Raw genomic sequence first — 18548 nt, forward strand, 5'->3', positions numbered from 1 at the left:
CCTGCCCAAACGTGAATTTTTTTGTGGATATTGGGTATGTGTTTCCCGGAAAACGTGAGGGTCGGTGTCACTCCAATAACGGTAATTTTGTCTGTGAACATTACCGTTTAAAAAATGTACATTTGTCACTGAAACAAATATTATGGAGATAGGTAGGATGCCTTGCATTGGTTTCCGTCATGATTTCGCAGAATTCTGTTCTTCGATCAGAGTCATCTTCAGTTAATTGGTGTACCATTTTAATTTTGTTTGGATGATACCTATTCCTCTTCAAAAATATCCACACAGTAGAAGGAGACACCTTACAAACATTCGCGACAGAATAAGTAGACTGTTCAGGATTTACTACCATCTCACCAATTATTTGCACTTGCTGTTCTTCCGGAATGGACGGATGACCTGGGAGCTTTTTATTACTTACACTACCGGTAGTTGTGAATTTGGATACAAGTTCCCTCAAATATTTTATACAGATAGGACGATTCGGAAAACGTTCATTGAAAATACTTTCGGTCTCGTCAAAGTTACGCGTCGCACCGAAAATGAAAATCGCTTCAATGTTTTCTTCCAATGAACGAGAATTGACCATTTCAGAGATTGTTGACGTGGTATTTTTCTATTAGTGAAACCGACAACTAAATGAGAATATTCTAACTGAACAGTGATGTTCATTGTCGTACTGACATTTTTTGTCGTTTTCATAAACAAAAAATAACTTGACGAACTTTATCGGGTTGTTGAAATTGTCATATGGCAGATAAAAAGAAATATTTCTATAAATATCGATATTAATGTGTTTTTCTTCAGGAAATTATTAAATGTTCCGCCATTTCGTAGTAGGTGAAGATATTGACTTTATATTCTAGGGTTGGTGTGTCACAAGACCCCCCTTTCCATTTAATTTTTTTCTCAGATGGTGCCCAGACGCCATCTTGAAAGTTTCATCTGTCAATTTCACTTCAAAATAAAATATTTAGGCATTTATTTCATTATCCCAATTTTTTTTGAGTTGATCCGTTCAAAAAATAAAAAAGGGGGGGGGGCATTAAAGAAATGCACTGTATATCCAGACCAAGGATCGTGCGTGCTTTCATTGTTCAATTCTTCATCAATTTTTGCCAAAATGTGTTTAGGCTCCTCACAGATCATATTATAATTCTCGTGTAACCTTGTAAAAGATATCGAAGTATCTCCTGAGCATCTTGATTCTCGTAACCCAAGAATCGAGAAGCAAATTCTTGTATTTGTGTGTTTAAGGAAAATGTGTTTACCAATCTATCCGATGACTTCGTGACCACTTCTGCCAGAGCTTCATTTGGGGAACCCTTCACCCTTCGTACACGAAATACCAATGTTGATATCTTTCATGTAGGCATCAATTGAACATTGAATTATACTGTTTATAAAAAACATATTACTAGTATTTATCGAACTAATGAGCCCACTAGTTTTCACACAAATTTTGAAATTCCTTATAATGTTATTTCTGCTTTGTTCACCACTGCTATCAGTGGAAAAGTTAACTACTTAGGGTTTACGTGAATCCTGATATTTCGAAACTGGTTACTTTTGGAAGGTATGAATAAAAGTCTAAGATACTTTTTTCATCGCTACATCTATATTGATGCTACATACTTAATAGTCAACAATAATTCATAATTACTTGGGTCATAAATATGCGCGCTTGTATTCACTGGAAATAAAATACTTATATTCAAATTAGACATTGTTACAATTTTTTTATAGATAACGATAGAGGAATGAAGTATGAAACCATGGAAAACACAGAGTGATAATCATAAACATTGAAATAGTCATGCACATCGTAGTACTGTAACTTCAAGGAAAGCGATACCTTTCTGTGAAAAACAAAAATAGTTGTCAAATTAACTGAAAAAACTATTTGTTCGGGCCAGTCTCGACTTACCTACACTGTAGGTTAATGGACTGACACCTATCAAAAAACAACTATTCCCCTGGCTACTACCACGAAATGCGTCAATGCAGGAATCTTCACAGAAGTATTTTCTGCATATGCTGTTGGCGATACAACTGCTGGAATCAATTTTCAATTATAGGAACGGGCACACTTTCAGATCGGTTTCGGCCTATTTGGCCTCTCGTCAGTGCAAGGTAATGGCCATCATCAACCTAAAGTTAATGATATTCCATAATTAAAAATCGAATTCCTTTCAAAGTATCATTCCTCTAACCAAACTGAAGCGAACGACAAACAACAAATTTGTCATCACTCCATCTGATAAACAAGGTACCAACCAATCGCATATCCTAAATTCGCCCAATTCCTCGTATAAGGAAGGAAACCTTCATATACAGTGTGTAAAAGCCAAACGGAATAAATTCAATATTTCGGTTACGGTACATATTTTAACAAAATCCCGAAAACACGTCAAATTTAAATTACAATTTGACATAATTCAACGGAGAAATCCTACACCTACCTTCAACCCCCGTTGAATGACAGGTATAACCCCCAATTTTTCAAATAGAAAGTATAGGCTTGTGATATATCGTTTGAAAGGCCTCCTCATTCTCTATTCAGAAATGTTATCGCTTTGAAGTTTATTGCAACAATTAAGATAAAATAAATTATAATCAAATATTTACCGAAATTCAATAAACTACACTCAAAACTTATTGCAATAAACTCAAAACTTATTTCATGTTGAGGTATTGATAATAAGGAAGTAAGCAAAAATCATAGCAATGTTCTTATTGAACGGTATCTTTTAAAAATCTCTAAATAATTTCCCTGGCAACGTTAGTTTAAAACGCCTTGTCTTGTATGTTACAATATCAGTTGTCAGTATTTTAATTTAGGTTTGAAGTTCGTTAACTTCATGTCTGACAAATGGTTAGATAAACGGAAATGCACAAAATAACAGTTTTACAAATGATTGGTTACGGATATAAAGTCCGAACACAACAGAAAGTAGCTCGCCTATTTCATGAAAAATTTCCTACTACCCATATCTCAGAGAACAATAATCAAAATAAAGAAGCATTTTCGCGAGCTTGGTCATGTTGGACAGATGAGAAAAGCAGCTGCCAATGCGATGAGTGTTGAACTGAAATTAGATGTGATGATTGAGTTTGAGGAAAACCCACATAAAAAAACGACTTATTTCCAACAGGACTACTCAGTTACAGGAAATGCTATTATTACAGAGTATATATGGAATAAATATTAAAAATAATGGCATAAAGAAATGTATAAAAGTAAATGCTAACACAAAGTATATATAAAATATTCGTATAAGTAGAATTTCAAAGAGGAATGGAAAATTGAGTATACAACACAAAAAATTACAAATCATGCAATGTAACAGTACTGACATAAAAGTTATTTATAGTGTAATTAAAAGTGATACAAGATACCAAGGCGTTTAGAGAGTCGAAATGAATATCGCAGTGTTCACAGATTTTATTGAAGCTACTGCCCATAAAATTCAATGGTGATCGTAGCATAATATTTGTGCGTGATACTTCGCAATAGAATTTCAGATTGTGTCGACCTTCACTTCTTGGTACTAAGAAATTGATCTCGAGTAAAAGAACCGGACTGTCAATATTATTGTTGAGGAATTTATGCAGGAATTTTATACCAAGGATAACTCTCCTATTTTACAAAGATGTCATATCAAATCATGTCAACAATATGTTATGAGCGATGCCTCTCGTGGGGTATTGAACATCAACTTTTAGACATAAGTATTTTAGGAACTTCGTTTGATGTTTTTTGGTAGTCGATCTGGCATACGCAAAATATAGCAATTTTAAGGTGGCAATACTCTTGAAGCTCTTGCCATTTCTGTAAACGAGTCCAAGCATCCTGCACTACCTGCAAATTAATTTGTCCGCTTTTTAATCTATTGTTGACACCGTTAACTAGTGGTTCCACTAGTTAATTACCGAAAAATCAATTAGGATATTCATCATTTAACAAGCAAAGTCCACATCAGACCAAAAAACTTTAGGTATATAAACAGCTAACCCTTGTCTTTAGATTCAGTATCAATTTGCCTCTCCTGAAGATGCTAACCTTGTAAGCGAAACGCGCGTCGAGTGCAAAAATATCAGTTTGGTGTTAGGGTAATTGATCTCTAGAAAAAGTTTTCAACTTTCACACCAAAGGTTCCAATCTAATCGTTTAAACCGATTTTTGTGAAAATCCTAGTGTTTTTGGGTACTTTCATCAATATGGCTTTCTGGAGACCTTTTGAAACAAATGATAACATTAAGTGTGAGGAATCTATGTCAATCGACAGGGATCCGGAATTTGAAAATAAGGACTTACATGTTCAAGTTCAGCGAGTAATTTTAAATATTCATGAATGCTTGAAGAAGGAAAACTGTCACACTTAACACAATGCTATTGTGAATAGAATATGCGAGTTAATGAAACTATCTCGTTCGACAGTTCTTCGAGTCATTAAAATAGGGGATGTCATTGACCATGCAATGAAACGAAAACAAAGGATTAAAAAATTCGCAAACGTTGATGGTGCTACAAAAGATGTGATTCGGCGAACAATTTATGGTATATACCAAAAAAATTAGGTACCAACCTTGGAAATGATTTGGTATAAATTACTGGACTATCCCGATTACAATTACAAATCTTTAGAAACTCTACGAGGTGTCTTATTGTATTGTGGTTTCAAATATAAAAAATTTAACAATCGGATGGTCATAATGGAATCGACACACATTGTTTAACTACGACAAGAATATTTGAGGTTAATGAAAAGCTACCGACAAATAATCTACCTCGACGAAACTTGGTTTGACACCCATGATGTTGTCAAATAATGCTGGGTAGACGAAACCAAGTATTGTGCTTTGAACACACCTTCTTCGAGGGGAAAACGTGTTATAAAAATTGCATGCCGGGAATGAAAATGGTTTCGTACCTAACGCTTTGCTTCTGTCGGCCAAAAATATAAAACATTCGTCTGCTGATTACCACGAAGATATGACTGCGGCTTTATTTGAAACCTGGTTCAGTGAGCAGCTTCTCCCAAATATTCCTCCAAACTGGGTTATTGTTATGGATAACGCTCCGTATCATTGTCGGTTATTGACTACAATACCAAACAATAACACAAAAAAAGCAGATATTGTTAATTTCATGCGAAAGCATGACATGGAAATACCGAAAAGATTTCAACGAAGAAGGTATTACTGGCGACCATAAAACAACGTAATTTCAAAAAAGAGTATATTATTGATTCGATGTGTGAAACACGTGGTCATATTCTCTTACGTTTACCTCCATACTATTGTGTGTTCAATCCAATTGAAATGGTTTGGGCCACAATGAAAGAAAGCTTGCGGAAATGTAATAAGTCACCGACTTTGAATGCTGTAGTGCTTGACAATATAAGGCGAGTGGTGAATGAAGTAGGTTATAGTGATGTGTGGAAGAACTGTGTGGCCCACGTTATGAAAGAAGAGAACAAGTATTATGTGCAAAGTTCCATAAATCCGATCGTTATTCAACCCGATGATGATTCCACCTCATCCGAATATAGCGAAGAAGAATTTTGATTTTTCTAGCAATTTTGTTGGCCTCTATTATTTTGTAAATATATGTTTGACGAGAATTCGGTATGATTATTTATGTTTTCATTGTATTTTAGAGTTTTCGACTCGGAAATCAACTACCTTAAATTTCGAAGTTTTTCATAACTACCCATGGTGGAAAAATTCAGTTGAAATAACTTTTTCATGGGGTGATCAATTGCTATGATTGTAAGAATGAGTAACTGACAAACTACCACTGAAAAATAATATGCCGACGCCTAAGTCGAGGCGGGAATTCCTTCCTGGAGTTCCAATTGGTATTGGAAATACTTCCGTTTCCCCCAGCAAGACTCCTGGGAACAATGGAAGATTCGTCGAAGCAAATCCAAGATAATCTAGAGGAGTACCCTCTGGGAATTAGATAGCGGACAGCTACGTCCTAGAAGGAGCTGCATCCATCCCCGGCCTAGCAACCTGGACCCATATTTACTGACCCAGACCACTCCAACGGAACAATGGAAAACAAGAGGAATACATGACAACATAAGACAACACAACATAAGACATCACAACATAGGACAACACACACACAATCCCTGAAGAGGCATAAGCCTATAGTAGGACCCTTCTCAAAACACACTACCTCAAACATTATGTAATTTAACCAAAATTTTAAATAAACATTTCTGACTCGACTTGACATGAAAAGAGTCAAAAATTCTTCCTCGCCTACAGTTAAATTATGAATGCGAAAAATTGTTTCCGGATTTTAGCGCGTGCGTCTGAGATAATCACCCAAATATAAATTTCAAACGAGAGGCAAAAATGATCAATATCATATTGAGGAGCATAAAATGAGCCCTAAGTTCAATTTTCCAAAGATTTGATTTGATTCTGTCAGCTTAACGGTAAAGCTAGCAGAGCCTAGGAATTAAAAAAAAAACAACGTATACAGGAGACTAAAATGAGTCTGATGCAAGAATTTTTTTTTATGGTTGGGTTCTGCTGGCTCAACGTTCAGTTGGCAGAATCCACATCTCCAAAATATTTTGGAGTACAAAATCAGCCCAAAATCGGACTAAAATGATGGCCTTGAAATAAATATAAAAATTCGAATTGATTCTGCTAGCTAGAGGTTGAATCTCATCTACGTCTATATCATACTCATGTAAATATTCTTGTTTCAGAAAACCGCAACATAAAAGCGAAACACGGTTGAAAATCTGAGATAATTTCTTTTTATAGCTCAACAGGATATTGACAATAAGTATTCGAGAAATTCTAAACTTGAACGTTTATTCACATATTATCTTTAAACTGTTTTCGAAACAATCAATAGAGTACATCAATCCTCAAACTACTCAGTATCAGCTTTTTCTAGATAATTCTTTCCAAAATTCAATGTTAATGACTAACTGAATGATTGGATGATTCTTTCGTACACAACAATTCAAACTTCTCGATATCTATTCATATAAGGCTGCGATACAACAAATTATTTTGTTTTTAATTACAATTATACCGCATCAACCAGCTAGGTTATTAGCGGTGGAACAAAAGGTGTTTTACATTTTATATCATGTTAAAAATTTTGATACATTTCAAAAAACACAACAGTGAGTCTATATTCTTGATATCTAGGATACTGGAGTATTCATTTCCTAAGCCGGATATACGTCTTTCGTTTTGGTAGCTGGGACATTCCATGATAATGTGCTCAACACTTAGATCAACGTTGCAGTTGAGGCATCGGTTGGGTGTTTCTTTCTTGATTAGATGTAGTCGGGAATTAAATGATTGGAACGAGAAAATAACTTTTTAAAAAGAATTTATTTTACAAACTAGAGACGACTGTCTCTTACGAGAGCTACAAACAGAATGATAATAAATATAATGTTAACTGGATGCTAACTGCATGTCGAGATAAGGAATTCCTGGAATATCTCTTACTCAGCTGAATCTCCGTGTGAATGGCCGTGTCGTGGGAACTATGACTACGTAACTCCTCCCTCCTTAGGCCGAAAAAATAATGGAATTATTTTTTTGGTATTTTCTTCTTTTTGGGGTGTTTTGAAGCAACAACATCCCAGTATACGGGTTTTAATCCAATTTTTCTTAAAAGCTGCCAATATCAGGACAATTATTGTGATAGTAACTCCTGCAGAGACGCCAAAAATGGTAGTGTTATTTTCGGAGTTGTTAAATTTGTGGATTGGTTTCAATCGGTCCACTATATTGTTGATTTCATAGAGTTCTTCAAAATTTAGTCTCGAGAAATTTTGTGTTTCATATATTGTTGACTTCTCGATATTTTTCATTTCGATTTTAGGTAAGATCAGTGGCTTGCCTGTTCCTATTTTCACGTTGTTGGTGAAAATCTTGTTTCTCACTTCAATTTGGCAAGTTTTCGGGATCTTGACTAGGGTGGGCGCTTTTATTTCCAAATATTCTTTCGCTCTGTATCGGAATTACCAGGATTTCTTCTTGAGTGATTTGTTCGATAATCGACTCTGCCACATTGATTGGAAGAGGCTGACAATTATCGGCGACTTTGCCTTCGATCAGGTGGGATGTGCATTGGTCTTCGGAAAAGTAATCTTCTGGACAATAATACGTTTTCTCTAATACTGGGCATGGACTGTCTTCGAACTGGATATTGTGTTTTGCTCGTGCCAAATATGGGTATTTTGGGATAAAAATACTGTTATTTTGGATGATAGGATAAAGGTGGAAAAATGTAAGAACTTCGTTTCCGACAATAGGAACGTGTATTGCGAAAATTATTCTGTCATTCGAAAAAGTTACTTGGGCACCGAAAAATTGATAATAAGTCAACATACTTTCAAATTTCGGGATTTTTGAATCAGAATAGATGTTGCTTAAATAATTCATTATTTCTTTGAGTTCAGAACTAGGTATTATTGAATTGTGTAAGGTATTTAACTTTGCAAATGTGATAGCATCTTCTAGATTATCGATAAAAGTAATCATATTTTGGCAGTCAAGGGTTATTTGTGAAACAATTCCTTGAAAACTAATGTAATTCGTCAGGTCGCCAATGGTTTTTTGAACTGTAACTTGAAATGTTTTTAGACTGTTTTCTAATTTTTCTTGATTTGACTTCAAAATTTGGATAGTTTTATTATAGTGATTGATTAATTTTTTGGACAGAGAGATTTGCATGTTTACCTCATTAATCATATTTTCTTGGTTACGTTCTAATATAGCGATATTTAGGTCGTATCGTTTACCATCATCAGCATCAAGAGTACCGAATAACCAATTTTCGATTTTTCCAATAACATTTATCATACCTCTTTTAATACGGATATGGGGTTGGAGGTTTTCTAATTTCTTTTTTGTCATATCAATAAGATATTCGGTTCTGACTAGCAGGCTGTATGCTAATCCATGATAGGAAATTGGGTTATTAATTGTTCCCTTATCAAAATTATTTTTGATTATTTGGAAGTAGTCGTCTAGTTTGTTTAATTGTTTTATTATAGAGCTAAGTTCTATGTAATATAAAAATGTATATTTGATGTATATAATTCTTGCATTTCCCAGCTGTATGGGAAGGATGTGGTTGGTTATAGGGGTTATTTGAATATCGTCACTTTGGACTCGGAGCACGTGAAGTAGAAGGTATAGCGTTATCAACACGTGTATCTTCATGTTCTTTTACTCCCTGTAACAAAAGTTTTTTTGAAATTTTTGGTTTTCTGGCTATTGTTTTGTGGTAGTCCTTTATTTGTTTTGAGTTTTATATCGGTCTCTTCAATAATTTCAGTTTTCTTAAATTTCGGTCGATCTTTATTTCGCGCCTTTGTTCTAATATACGCAACTTGTTGATTTGCAAACTCTGTGGGTTCATTTCGTTGGGTATTTCTGTTTTCAATGACTTTTTCTTTAGTAATTTGGTTGGAATTTTGAATAGATTGATACAGTTTTTTGACATTTTCTTTGTGTTTTTGAACGTAATCGGAAACAATTATACGATCATTTAAATCAAATGGGTCTGTGTTATTAATATGACCTTTAATTACTTCGAAAGGTGTAAATTTGGTAACCCTATGTATTGAATTATTATAGCCAAGGACAGCTCTTTTCATCAGCTGTTCAGGTGTGAACGATTTTCCTTCTTCCTTTAAGCATCGATAATGCTCAATCAGTGTTGAATGAAATCTTTCAACTGGTGAATTAGAATTACTGTTTTTTGAAGTTGTGTAATGCAACTCAATGTTATAAATTTTACAAAAGTTTTCTAGATCTTTATTTTTGAATTCGGTGCCTGAATCAGCGGTTATTTTGAGTGGTAAACCGTGATGGGTAATAAAATTGAGTAGATTTTCGACTACTAAAACTCCGGTTAAGGATTTTAATGGATATGCCTGACCATATCGTGAAAATGTGTCGATAATTGTTGAAAAAGTTTCGTTTGAAATTTTGAATGTATCTATGTGAACATGCTCAAATGGCTTAGAAGTTGTAGGTGTTAGGTTGAATTTAATTACAGGAGGATTCCGATCGTATTTGTTTTTTTGACATGTTTCGCAATTATTAATTTAATTTTGTATGTCTTCTGCCATTTTTGGCCAATAAAATCGTGAACTGAGGGATGTCCTCATTTCATTTATACCTCTATGGCATGTTTTCTTAACGTGATAGCATTTAAGTTTCTCTTTCTGTTCTTTCGATGTTTCTACATCCTCTAAGAATGTTGGACAATGAACAATTTTGAATGAAGAATTCTTGAGTAAATTTTGGATTGTTGTATTGAACATTTGTGAGACTGCTGGGTTTTTAAAATGGAAGGCAAATGTTTGTTTTGGATCGATATATTCTTTAATGAGTTTAACAATATTCTCGCTCAGATTTTTAGAGGGTATGGTAATATAAGATCGCAAATTCTCGAATACCTTTTCTATTCTACAGTTTTTCTATGTCACCAATAGCTACAATTATTTGATTTTTATATGTATTTACTGGTCTTTCTGAAATGGGAATTTGAAAGACAGGGTCTTCGAGAGAAGTGTGAACGGTTTCTGAATCCGATGTTTTTTCGATTTCATTTAATTTTGGGGGAACAATTTGAATATCAGATAATATGTTAATTTGTTTTTTCGGTTCTTGCGGTTCCAGGACTTCATTGAGAACGTCATTGTCTAAGACTGGAATATTGTCGTTATTCAAATAGATGTCGATAAGTTCGTTTATGTCTCCAGGATTATTTTGAACTGAAAGTGTTTCGATAGCATTGAAGTCATTTGTATGAGGATTTCTGGAAAGAGCATCCGCTGCTTGGTTGCATTTTCCTTTCTTATATTTTACAACATAGTCGAATTCTTCTAATTTCAAACGCCATCGCACAAGTCTTGAATTAGGTTCCTTTAGTGAGAAAAGCCACTGAAGGGGTTTGTGGTCTGAATAAATTGTAAACTTTCTACCGAAAAGGTATGGTCTGAAATATTTGCAGCTCCATACAATCTAAAGAAGTTCTTTTTCGATAGTTGAGTAATTAATTTCAGGTGGGTCAAGTGTTCGAGAAGCGTAACAAATTGGGTGTCCATTTTGTGACAAAATGGCGTAATTTGAAGCATCTGTTGTGACTTAAAAGGGTTTTTCAAAATCGGGGTATGCGAGAACCGGTTCTGAAGTCAATACCGATTTACAAGTATTGAAACATTCGATAAATTCTTTAGTATGTTCAACTTTTGCGTTCTTTTTAAGACAACTTGTGAGAGGTTTTGTTAGTTTTGCGAAGTTGTTTATAAATTTTCGATAGTATCCCAATAGTCCTAGGAATGACTTTATTTCTCGTTGTGTTTTTGGGATTGGAAAATTTTGAACAGCTCTGATTTTCTTTGGGTTTGGTTTTATGCCTTCGGGCGTAATAACATGATCCAAAAATTCTACCTCTTTTCTGAGAAACTCCGATTTATCCAGTTGGATCTTAAATTGTGCCTCTCGTAATTTAGAGAAGACCAATTTCAAGTTTTGGATGTGTTCTTGGAGTCTAGTGCTGAAAATAATTATGTCGTCCATGTAAATCATGCATACCTTATTCTGTAAGTCTTTCAGAACCTCGTCTAATACGCGCTGAAGACTTGATGGACCGTTCTTAAGGCCATACGGAAGTCTCAAAAACTCGTAGTGTCCGTGCTCTACATTAAAAGCCGTTTTTTGGATTGAATTTTCGGCCATCTCGATTTGATGGAAACTGCTTGCCAAATCGAGGGTGCTAAAGTACTGAGCTCGTCCCAGTTTATCTAAAATGTCGTTTATGTTTGGGAGTGGGTAACGATCACTAATGGTTTTATCATTAAGTTTTCGATAATCGACTACCACTCGCCATTTTGGCTTCCCGGAAGCGTCCATCTTTTTTGGAACTATCCAGACCGGGGAAGACCAGGGACTACAGCTTGGTCGTATTATATTTTTTTCAAGCATGTCTTTTATTTGACGCTGAACTTCGCTCTTATGAACGTATGGATACCTGTATGGTCTGGTATGTATGGGTATTTCGTCTGTGGTCTTGATTTCGTGTTTGACCTTGGAGGTGAATGTTAATTTATCTCCAGGTTTCAAAAATATATCTGAAAATTCTTTACAGAGTTTCAGTATAGCATTTGTTTCTTCCTTGTTCATGTGGTCTGTACGTATCAAATCAGCGATATTAATTTCGGTTGCCAATTTAGGTGAGTCCGTCCCTGTATTTTCGAAAGTTTCGTAAGAATACATTTCGAAAGTAGAGGATTGAAAGCTCTCTACAGGAAGTGGATGTATCAATTTCACTGATATTGTTCTATCGGTGGGGTTTTGTACTTCCATAAGGGCGTAACCATTTTTTGAAGTTGTCAATATTTGCGGGATGAAAAGATCATTAAGTGTTCCCTCAAGGGTAAGAATTTCACCTTCAGGAACTGTGACAGGCAGATATTTAAGTACTCTTTCTTGTGGGTTGACAGAGAAAGAAAAACTCGTATCTGTAGACTGTCTGAACTTGAAAGAAATTTCAACATGATTTTTTATCAGTCTCTTATTCACAAGGTCTATATTCAGATGCATATTTATCAAGTCTGATAATCCTAAAACTCCGTCAAAGTAATCGTGGAAATCAAATAAAATAAAAGTAATTTCATAGTTTGTGTTGAACTCTGGAAAAGCAGGTATCGAGGCTTGGTACCTTACTTTCTGACTTCCTAAAGCCTTTTTGATAATAGTATTTGAATGATAAATTTTGTTTGGGAATAATTTTTCAATAATAGATGGTTTAATAATGGATCTTGAACTTCCAGTATCGATTAGTAGTTTAATAATTTTATTTTTGTGACTAACTTCGACATAAGGTAATGCATTGTTACAAAATGCATTGATTTCGGCTAAGTATGATCTTTGAATTGGGTTGTTAAATGAAAATTTCCAGTTTCATCACAATCTACGTCGCTTAAGTATTCATTCTGAAAATTTGGTTCGTTTTCTAAATAAACAGCATTTTCTGAAGAGTATGTTTCTTCACTAAGGTTGGGATTATCATAAAATTGTTGATCAGTGTCATTATATTGAGGAAATTCATCGTATTCGTTAGAAAATAATTCCTCAGATATAAAATTGGGTTTTTGACTTGCGGTAAACATTTTTTGAGGGTTTCGGTAATTATTAGGGTTCCTAAAAGTGTTGTTTTGTTGAGAAAAAGGTCTTTGAGACATTTTTGTTGGGTTTCTTGATGTAATGGACATGGGTTCCGGTTTCGGTAATTGATTAGGTGGAATATTTTTTGGTTTAAAAACATTCTGGGGAGGTCCGAAAACTTCTCGGTTTGTAGGGTATCTTTGCGGTGGTAATTGTCTAGGTTGGATATTAATTGATTGGCTAGGCCAATTAGGTCTAGTTGAAAATTGTGGATTGAAAAAATGTTCATTTTTTGAAAAATAATTTGGGTTAGAGAAATTTTCGTTTTGCAAATTTTGTCTTTGAGGTTGTATAAATCTAGGGCCATTTTGGTTGACGTTTGGCATGATGGATTGTCTACCGAAAGTATTGAACTTTGGTTCATAATCGTTTAACGAACCATACATTTTTTCGAAATTTTCGAACTCGTTTACGTATGCTATGGCATCTTCCAGTGAGGCTGGCTTTTTAAGATGCATATTATTCTTAAAATATCAGGACAACCAGCAATGAAAATACTGAGGGCTACTTTATCGTAGTGAGTTGTTTGGTAAAGTTTTTCTTCTGGAGTTAAGTCTGGGTTGTTACTGACTCTTTGAACTACATTACTTTTGATTAATTGAATTCTACTACCGAAAGTCATTAGGTCTTCTCCTCTATGGGGTCGACTTCTTTTTCTGAGAAGGTATTTCGATATGTAGGATTGTATGTATTGGCTGATATTCTGGCAGCATACTTCAATGTTAGGTATTGGCGACAGAGCTCGAGGGGTTATTCTCCTGCTTCTACAAGTAGGCTTTCTACCGGACTGGTGCAGAAAGCCCCCATAGCAATTCTAATGGCTGTGTGATGAATGACATCAATCACTTTCAGAACAGATTTCTTTGCTGTTGAAAAGACTATGGATCCATAGTCTAGTTTGGATCGTACTAAGGCTCGATAAAGGTTCAACAAAATTGTATTTTCTGCCCCCCAGGAAGTATTGGCTAAAACCTTCATTAAATTGAGACCATTCGTGCAAGACCTTCTATCAGTGAAGCTCAACTGCTCCCCGTTCAGAGTGAGGACTGGAATGCTGTCATCAGTTCGTTTTGAAAAGATCATACCTTTAGATTTGCTCGAAGAAAAGCGAAATCCTGAGTATCGGAACCATGTTTGTAAGCTGTTTATTGCTTGCTGTAGAAGGTTGTATATTGTTTTGGTATTTTTTCCACTAACGTACAAGACTAGGTCATCTGCATAAAGGTTGGCCTTCACTGGCATTTTGATGTCTTTGAGAATGTTGTTCATAGCTACAAGAAACAGTGTAATACTAAGAGATGTTCCTTGAGGGATGTCATTTTCTTGTACCTTTGATTCTGATAATATTCCGTTGACTCTCACTATGAATGACTGAATATTTAGAAAGTTAGAGATGAAGGCTATCATGTTTCCTTGAATTCCCCAGCCAGTTAGTTCATTCAGTACATTTCGTCTCCAAACTGAGTCAAACGCTTTTTCTATGTCAAAAAATACTGCAATAAGCTTTCGTTTGTCTGCAAAGGATTCAGAAATGTCCGCGTGGAGGTTGATTAGGTTGTCTATAGTGGAGCGATGTTTTCGGAATCCGCTCTGGTGTGAGGTGATGAGATTTTTTTGTTCTAGAAAAAATTGCAATTTAGCATTCAAAATTTTCTCAAGAAGTTTGCATATGGTACAAGTCAAGGATATTAGCCTATAAGGTAGGATCGGAAGGCGGTTTATTTGGTTTGCAGAAAGGTAATACAATGGCTTCCAACCATTTGCTCGGAAACTGTCTTGAGGTAAATATTGTATTATATATTTCCAATAGAAATGTCTTTCCTTCTGGAGGAAGTTTGGCTAAAAATATATAGGGAATATCATCTGGTCCACTTGATGAGTTGTTGCAATTAGAGAGGACGTTTTCCAGTTTATCCATTGTGATTTTTGAGTTTAGTGGGTGTTCATTATCAGCATCTATTTGAAGAATATTGTTTTCGGTTGTTTTTTTCAATTGAAGGAATTCTTGGTCATATATTTTGTTACACGAATAATGTTGTATGTTTTCAGCAAGCAGGTTAGCGATGTCACATCTATCTTCAAGCGGTAGATTGTCTTTAATAAGATAAGGTATTTCATAATTACTTTGTATTCCCTTAATAGCATTCACTTCTCTCCAGACCTCAGTTAGTGGCGTAGAATATTTTAGAGTGGAGACGTACTTTATCCATGATTTACGTTTGCTTTTTTAATATCTTTTGTAAGCTCTGAGTTTGTTGAATTGATCTTGTTTTCAATAGTGAATTTCCTTTTGAGTTTATTAAAAGCCCTTTTGATTTCCTCTATTGCTTTCTGACAATTCTCGTTCCACCAAGGTACAGGGTGATGTTTCTTAATCTCTGTGGTTTTTCCGATGGCTGTTTTTACGGCCTCTGTAATGATCCCTGTGAAAGTTGCTACAACATGGTTGATGTCGTCTAGAGAAATATTCGTTATGTCGTGTATTTTTGATTCCACAAGGTCACTGTATATGGCCCATTTTTAGCTATCCTCATCTTTTAGTCGCCATTTTGGACGGAATTCTTGTCTTGTTAGCTAGGTTGGAGACTTATTTATTCTGATTGGAAAGTGGTCACTATCATATAAGTCAGGTAATACCTCCCAGAAGAGTTTATTGAAGAGTGATGTATCACAAAAGGATAGGTCTATAGCTGCCCACACAGCACCAGATATTCATGGAATATTCCCTGTATATCATAAAACGAATGTATATATTTCAAATATCCATAGAATATTCTTGGAATGTATACACGCCTTGAGAATATTCATAGAATATGTTTGAATGAATATGTCAGGATTGTTTCCGAAAGAATGTGCATAGAATGTCTATAAATGGAATATTCTCCCTTAAATATTCTAAGAATATTGTCGATCGAATATACCATATGGTATATTCTTTGAATATATCCCCACGGTATATTTTGGAATATTCTATACAATGGAATTTTGAATTATCTTATAATAACGTATTCAAATAATTCAATATTATTAAAAACAAAAATATTTGAAGATCTAAATCGAATGCATAACCTAATGTATATAACCCTGATATTGTTAACCAGTTTTTGAACTCAACGACAAGATTCTGGATGAATTGTTCCAACAGCAACTGTTGGAAATGACAAAAAAATTTGAATGGGCCAATAAATGAACCAATTGCATCAAACTGGTTAATTCTCATCCTATTTGTCTTTTTGTATTTGAAATTATTTAATTACAAAGCGGAAAATCCTGGAAACAGAGAAATGGGAAAGTGAAGAATTGGAGTAAACGTTTCTCATTGGTCAATTTGAAGTATAGCGCGCGACAGTCGAATAAGCTCTGTGAAAGCGGCGGTCCCTTAATGCTTGGTACCTTTGCGTTGAATTCGACATTTGATTCAACATGGCGGTTGACGTGGTAGGTTCGCGTGTGTAATGCATGGTGTGTTGGTGTTATTATCAAAGTATAATTCTGTCACGTTCAGTGTACCATTTATAATTTGGGGTTGTCCAATTTGCAGTACAGCGAATAGTTTGATTTTGGATCTTCAAACAGGAGAGTTGCATATATTCAGTCTTCAAGAAAAGTAAGTAAAATGCAATAGTATCGATTAACCTACTGTATCTCATTTTAGGTTCGAGGAGAGTTGGTGTGTGGGATTTGTTGGTTTGACTAAGTACATGTTTGAACTAGAGTGATTTCAGTTGTGTATCTTCAATAGAGAAAAGTAAGTGAATGACACATTCTTTTGTATCATTTGTTTTCATAATTTTTATCACTCGTTTTCAAGATAGTATCAATTTGCCCAAAAGGAAACAGAGTGGTACCTGGTACAGGCAGGTGCGCCAAGGAACTGAAAACGTAATGAGTACTTTTCAACAAGACAATGCAAGTTGCTCTCCAAGTCATAAAATGTTGTAAATGTTCATGAGTAACCTATGCGAAAAAAAATCTATTTGATTTTTATTCCAGTTTTATTGTGCCACTTTCAAATAGTGATAATGAACGTTAATATACATTTCGTTCCAGGTATTACTATTGAAACACTGGCTGATGCATTGTTGGACAAATATAAGGAAAACTATTCTGGTGAGCCAAGTTTGAATAACTTTAAGTAAGTGAAATTCATTGAAGAACCCATCATACCACTCATTTTAAATACTTCATTTGTGAGTTTATTTTTTCAAGTGAGAAACCTAACCTAACCTATTTCTTGATGTCATTCATTTTTTCTTTTTCAATGAAATGATATATTTATTATTTTTTAATTAGTGCTGATGAATTCACAGAGTTGTTATTTTAGTATATTTTTAGTATACATTTGTTTGAGAGTAGGAACATCCTAATTTGAATACATTTCTAATATTTGTAATATGACAGTATTCAGGAATATTTTATTCAGTGAATAAATATTTTGAATTAGATTTTTTATTTTTAATATTGGTTGAAACGTCAAATATTCCAGTGTATATTGTTTTTAAAATATATTTGTTTATGAATATTATGTGTTTTATTACTTGTGTGAATCTTGCATCAAAATGCAATATATACATGCCTAATAGCGTTTACTCGTCACATTCTTGGAATATCCCAAATATTCCTAGAATATTCATAAAATGTATTTAAAGAATATTCTATGGTGTTTCCCTATTGTATATTCCTACAATAAACTAAGAATATCCTGAATATTTTATGAATATTCCTTGGGTTCTATTCCTGGAATATTCTTAATAGAATATACCTTACATATTCTAAGGATATTATAAGATATTCCAAGAATATTCCCATGGAATATTCTTAAAATATATCAAAGGTTCGCCAGGAGCACTTCCAGGGAATATTCTCCAAAAGATATATATATATATATATATATATATATATATATATATATATATATATATATATATAAAATCTAGAAAGGTTAATGCAGTCAAGCTGCTGGAAAATAATTCCATGAAAATCAAAAAATAAATAGATAAGTACTCTTTGATCATTCCCATATTGATTTCAATTTAAGAGCCACCGGTATACAGCTGTTTCAGCCTATTGGGCATCGTCAGTACCGGGCAGGTACTATATATATATATATATATATATATATATATATATATATATATATATATATATATATATATATATATCCATGGCATATTCATAGCATAATACAATATCCTTAAATGTATATTCATGAAATATACCTGGAATATCTATTGCTATGTGGGTGAATGATTACCTGTCAGAGAGTTGAACCTAGTTTTTTCTCCGGTATTCAGTAACATCGAATTGGA

General features: G+C 34.3%; 1 protein-coding gene and 1 long non-coding RNA gene across 3 annotated transcripts in view; one reads left to right on the forward strand and one right to left on the reverse strand.

Moving 5' to 3' along the window:
- LOC111514833 (peptidoglycan-recognition protein LE) overlaps nucleotides 1–18548 on the reverse strand; it is a 142451-nt gene that overhangs the window by 36187 nt on the left and 87716 nt on the right. The window lies entirely within an intron of this gene.
- Nucleotides 16626–17682, forward strand: LOC141487570 (uncharacterized). The gene is made up of 3 exons (XR_012468448.1): nucleotides 16626–16846; nucleotides 16895–16987; nucleotides 17290–17682. It is a non-coding gene; the product is annotated as an uncharacterized lncRNA (long non-coding RNA).

This window comes from Leptinotarsa decemlineata, unplaced genomic scaffold, assembly GCF_025532065.1.
Source record: "Leptinotarsa decemlineata unplaced genomic scaffold, Ldec_3_MD MMD2_P_RNA_scaffold_4, whole genome shotgun sequence".
Classification (NCBI taxonomy): Eukaryota; Metazoa; Arthropoda; class Insecta; order Coleoptera; family Chrysomelidae; genus Leptinotarsa; species Leptinotarsa decemlineata.